The 6,000-nt window shown below is 46.1% G+C and overlaps 1 long non-coding RNA gene across 2 annotated transcripts in view; it reads left to right on the forward strand.

The window, feature by feature from the left end:
- Window positions 1-2,598, forward strand: part of LOC149999192 (uncharacterized) — a 100,872-nt gene extending 98,274 nt beyond the window's left edge. The window contains exons 5-6 of one of the 2 annotated variants that reach the window (XR_016513386.1): window positions 553-628; window positions 2,129-2,598. This is a non-coding gene — a long non-coding RNA (uncharacterized LOC149999192). Of the gene's footprint in view, window positions 1-552; window positions 934-2,128 lie in introns of those variants that run through there. The other variant, XR_016513385.1, reaches the window with a different exon arrangement.
- Window positions 2,599-6,000: the final 3,402 nt, after the last annotated feature.

The raw sequence follows: 6,000 nt of genomic DNA on the forward strand, positions 1-6,000 counted from the left end.
GTTCTCCCACTGGAACCTTGATCTGTTCCCTCTTTTGGGCCATACTTCTCTGTCTCATCTTGACAGCCTCCTGTGTTTGTTTGCCTCTGTGTCTTAGGTAGAGCTGTCATACCTATTACGTTGTAAGGGGTGAAGCCTTAGGGATTCATCAGTATAGGGTGACCTGTTTCACCACGTTGTGGCACTGGATGTGGGGGAGGGGACTGAGAGGGAACAATGCCTCTTGCTCAGCACTCGCCCCTTTTCCAGGCACTTCTCCCACTTTCATATGGGACTGGCACCTCTCTAGCTATTGCCCTAGTTGGGGTTCCCAGGGTGGGTGGGTCTGTGGAGGTTCTAGGACCGTAGGGACCCTTTAACAAGTGGACTCTGCTGTGAGACTGGCAGTTTCTGGCTCCACCCCAACCACCACTGGTTTGCACAGTCAGAAGCAATGAGGCTTGATTTTCCCTGGTGCTGGGACTGTGAGCTGCGCAGTCTGGTCTGGTGCTGGGAGTGCTGCCCAGGTGTCCCTCCTGACTTTTTAAAACATGTGACTGTGGTTTCCACCAGCCTGCCGCTGCCGCTGCTGCCACCACCAGCACGCTGCGTCCTCTCCGCCCTGGCTCCACCCCTCCTACCTATCTGGGTGAGTATTTCTTATTTATATCTTTCTTTGTTGGACTTCCATGCAGCTCGATTTTCTGGAACTTCTGGTTGTCTCTAGTTCTGAGGTAGTTGTATTGCTTCTTAGTGGTGAAGGAAGACCTAGCGTGTCTGTGTAGGCCTCCATCTTGGCCAGAAGTCCAAAAATTAATCAATTTTGGTATGTTTTTCTAAATGCACACTGATGTGACAGCTGTCACAATGCAGTCTAACAAAAAATTTTTGAATGAAGTTAAAGACAACTAAGCACTATTAGAGCCATCTTATGGAAAAAGAAAACAAAGGAACTTTTTGGCCAACCCAATAATTTGTTTTGATTCATGAATATTTAATTTAAAGTTAAAGAAACCCATCACCTCTGTAATGTCAATCATATATATAAATAAATTTAAATGGTTTGATTGTTTGATATTTAAATAAGTCTTTCTGCCTAACTTATTAATAAATTGTCACATTATTTGAAGGTGATTTTTCTCTTGTGGAATCAAAGATATTTTTAATTGTAAGCATATTGTTTTCTAACCTACTCAATGCATTTGCTACCATGATTTTAACAGTGAAGTAATAAAATACATTAAAAAGATTTCATTTTAATCTATAATTTTTAGTTTAAATATAGAATTAAAATAATTGATTAGAACAGGTATCATTATTGAGAAAGAACATTTTGTTTTATGTATTTATTCAAAGAATTGTGTGGGAAGACATTCATATAGGATTTAAGAACTATTTTGTGCATTTAGTAAAACCAGATATATGAACGTGTTTTGTGAATATGAAATACTATATAATAATATTATTCTCATGACATATCATGGGAAAAATGTACATAAACATCATAGAATTCATTGCGTTTCTGGAGTATATGTATATTTGTCTAATAGAAAGTAATAAAGAAAAGTTAGCATGGTACTTTTTAATCTTAGGCAAATATACATTCCAATTGCATGAGCAGTCTTAAGTAAAGGCTCAGCAACCCCTTTACCTTTTAAGTTGACGACCACTTCAGCGGTTAACTGAGTATTTCTACAGCAATAGTTACTGTCCGTCGCCACTGATTGGGAGCTCAGTGTCCAAGCCAGCCTGGCCCGAGAGCACGCACGCTCCGGCGGAAGGCAAAGGCGGCTGCGCGGGCGCCGGCCTGGGTCGGTTCCCTTGTTCTGGCCCATCAGTGCGCTGTGTTTCCCGCTTAAATAAGCTTCCGTGCACTGCGCACGTGGCCGTTTCCATGCCCCAGCGGGGCACCCAGAGGCTGCAAAAAAGGAACCGTTATCGGGAACAGTTTGCATGCGTTCAGGGGCCACGTTACGCATCTCGCAGCTGGCCGATGGCGCTTCTGGCGCGGCCGGAGCTGTCTCTGCCTTCCGAGCTTCGTGCCGGCTCCCAGGCCACCGGCAAGCGCGGGCGGTGCGCATCTCCCCACCTTCCTCCGGGCCTCGGGGCCTTGGATCGCGGATGCCATTCACCATCTGCTTAAAATCAGGGGCTGCTGAGACCAGCCTGGGTCCTGACCGCGCCCTGGTGTTGGAGTGCCCGCGGGAGCACGCGGTCCCGGCGCGGAGGAGCAGCGCTCCGGAATTAGAGTTGCGCCAAGCTCACACTGGAAACGCGAAGAACGTTGATTACAGAGCTGTGTGTCAGGAAACCGGGCCGCCGTCTCAGGAAGACGCAGTGTTGGGAGAAATGAGGACGTTATTTTCTTGCGTTATCATCGAGCAATACTTGCTTCTCTTACCTGTGACATAAGCGCCTGTCCGGCAGTGTTCCAGCCTCCCCTCCCAAGAATGGCTTTAAACCAGGGGAGCATCTTTCCAGCGGAGCAACACTAGGATGATGACTGGCGTTGGCCAACCTCACACAGAAGAACAATAACGTAACTGAAACTGCAGTCCAAGAATGAGCGCTGTAAGGAGAGAGCCGCAAGAAAAGTGATTCATGTTTTATATGATCACTTATCAGCCTTGTCCCTGGCTGGTTTGGCTCAGTGGATTGAGCGTCGGCCTGCGAGCTAAGTGTCACTGGTTCGATCTTCCAGTCAGGGCACATCAGAGAAGGAAAACTCTGATTCCAAAAAACCTCCGCTGCCTTGCGGCATACCTCTTCAGGGGAAAGGCTAAGGGAGTAAACCCCGACAGAAAATCCGGAGCCGGAGTCCCTAAGGCGGTTTGACGTTGTAGTCAACACCGGCAACTCCTGCGGCGCACCTGAAGCCAAGCTGTATTGACTCCATCTTTCCCTTGGACCCTTCAGCTGCGAAGAGAGGGGGGGTCTGCTGCATGGGCAACAGCAGACCCTCCATATCACCCTGCCCAGGCTCTGTAGCTTCAGCTTCACTGGAGAGGACACTCGAGCATCATCGCAAGATGTCGATTTAACATGGGAGGAGACAGATACCATGTCACTCCCGAGTCGGACTGCACAGCTGTTCTCAGCGGTGCAGATAGACTCTCAAGAAGCTACACCATCGTCTCTCGAGGCAGACGGCTGCCGACGATATCAGTCCTTTCTTAAGTTTGTCTACTTATGGAAAGCAACAGCATGTGGGTTTGTTATACATGGCCTTTTGTTTACTTTCTCTCAGAATTTCAATGGATGTAATTTTATGAGTTTTATGATGTGGGGAGACGGTGCCTTTCATTATTGATTGCTTAAGTAACAAATCAACTATGCCGAACGCCATGCAATTAGAGACATATTTGGAAATGAAACGTGACCGCGATGGCAGAAGTGCGATGACTTTAAATGCTCCAATGCCCACGTGATACTCAGTGTGGAATATGCAGAATGAGCTGAATGTCCTGGGAGGGGCTGGGGGTGGGGGGCAGGAGGAATGTCTCTGCCAGCAGGCAGGACCGTCTGTTTGTTAATTTACCCCCATGAAGCTCTGGGCGAAGGCGAATCCTGTCCTGGAAAGTGGGATATGCGGGCGCCACCCAAGAGGCCAAGGAGATGTTTGTTTTAATGCCACGTCCATCCTGGGCAGGCTTGGAGTCTGTGTACAGTTTGGGGGTACAAAGAGGAATCAGTCAAAGGGAGAATTGTGGGAATAAATTTGAAGAGTGAGATTTAAGGCAGAGGAATCCATTTATTGGAGCTTCAGGATAAAAGAGATTTTGGAGTGGTCCTGAGGCTGCCAGTGATGTTGTCATTGTGGGCTGGAGCACCAGGTGATGGACAGCGTGTGTGTGGGGGGGTGGGGGGGCCAGGCACGGGCTGGGTGAAGAGGTGAGGCTAAAATTTACAGAGCGAGTCAGGGGTCAGGTCACGGTAGACCATGCGTGCAGTGCACAGTGAATTATGTTATTATTTTTTTCAGTCAGTGTAATAATTTGTGCTTTTGGGTTTACTGTATTAATTCATATTTTAAAAAATTCCTACTGGTCTAACTTTCAAAATAAAGCAGGAACCTTTATAAACTCTTCTCGTGTTTGTGCTTTCGTGGCCCCAAGTGTGACAGCCCACGCTCCTGCAGACACTGGCCTGCGGTCTAATCAGCTCGCGTTTTCCATTGCAAACCACTGTGCCTTTCACAGACACTCCATCCGCATCTTCACAATGGGCTTGGTGCTGACCTCTGAGAGGGACTCCCTCTTGAAAGTCCCGCTCCGGTTACTTTGAGCTTTGCGTTGGGATTACGGCCGCTTTGAGGTCCTTGACCTCCGGCACAGTGACCCTGGTCGTCCTGCGACACCCGAAGGTGGGCATGTTTCATCTCTGTCTAAAAGTGGTGGTGGGGTTCTGCCTACCAGGGAGAGGGTCAGGGTTCCACTGGAAAGATAGAATATACGTTTGTACCAGTGTCTGCCACATCTGCTTGTCCAAAGGCTGTGGGAGGAATCAGGGAACCCTTTGCAATGCCCTTTTGTGGTACCTTATGGAAAAGTCATCTGCCCCTCAGCGTCCAAAGGCTAATTGGGTCTCTTGTAATGAGTAAGGGCTCCCAATCACACGCGGTTTGGGAATTCATTTATTAATTTTATAGTTGTTATTGTTCAGGCAATAACAGGGGGGTACTAAACTCAACTCTTTTATTGAGTGGGATTGTTCTAAATTTGCTAGTTTTATGGCTCCTGTAATGAAAATTATTAAAAATGAGCACTAAGGGCCAACTTTAATAAGAAACTACCTGTGTTGCTCAAATATGTTTTTCATTGACGTGCCTAGCAAATAGCTTTTATGTGAATTTGAACCTGCCTTGAGCACTTGGGGACACGTGTAATAGCAAATGGGGTATTTGACGTGTACCAGAGGTGGCCACTGAGTGGTAATTTTGCTGGTCAAAGGTGTCACCCTTAATAAGGAGGAGGCCGGGAAGGGAAGGCTGGGCACCACGGTGTGACGCAGGAAAAGGGGAATGATTCTGCGAGCGCACTTCTGCGCCCCGTTTGCCTCTCCTCCTTTTTCCTCTTCGATCTTCCAGTTTTGCTTTCTTTGATCTCTTGTTCCCCTTTGCCGGGCTCTGAAGCTGTCAGCTCTGCTTTGGGCTGTATAAGCATTAGAGATGGTGACACTTTGAATTTATCAAAGGGCTTTTTATCTGAAATTTGTCAGAGTAGTTTTGTAAGATGAGTAGAAAAAATGGAGGGGCCATGAAAAAAGCATTTAGCTTTTGGACTCTTCAGATTTTATTTTTAATGAGAGAATGTTATGTCATTTCTGCCATCAGTGAGGCAACAGGGTGGCGTGGCTGCCATGTGACTGCAGACTGGGACAGGTGGGGCACCTGATATTGGAGTCATTCTGAACCCTCATTAAGTCATGATAAGAGAGGGAAAGACCTGCCTGAGCTCCACAGGGGAGAGAGCTTAAATGTTAAAACAGTGCTCAATGCATACGTAATGTGTTTACCTTGACTTTATGGAATGACTAGCCTTTCTAAGTACCCTGGGACTGTCATCTCAACCTTCATTATGGTGCAGCTTACTATGTAGTATCTCCTGCTAAGGTAGTAAATGCATTCCTTGCTTATTTTAGAGGTCAATAAATGTCACGTATATAATTTTATTTAATGGAGTACCTTATTACTTTTTATAATGACTCATCGATGAAGAAAAATTATTCCAAAGAGGCCTACTATATAGAATGTTAGGAATTCATGATATCTTAGTATCTTTCAAAGGAAGAGAGAGAAAGATGTTAATTATCATTACTACAGCATCTCCATGTACTAAAACAGCTTTAATTAAGGGGTTAAATCTGCAGGAAAAGACAAAGGGTCCCTGAAGGTGGCTATTTCATTGAAACTAGAGAATATCACACTTATGGAAAGAGATGCTTGTTGCCACTAATACAAAAATCGTATAGGTAACTCTTTAGTGTGAGTCTGTGGTCACCTCCAGATTGCGTTTTGACTTC

Source organism: Furipterus horrens, unplaced genomic scaffold, assembly GCF_987537825.1.
Source record: "Furipterus horrens unplaced genomic scaffold, mFurHor1.1.pri manual_scaffold_10, whole genome shotgun sequence".
Classification (NCBI taxonomy): domain Eukaryota; kingdom Metazoa; phylum Chordata; class Mammalia; order Chiroptera; family Furipteridae; genus Furipterus; species Furipterus horrens.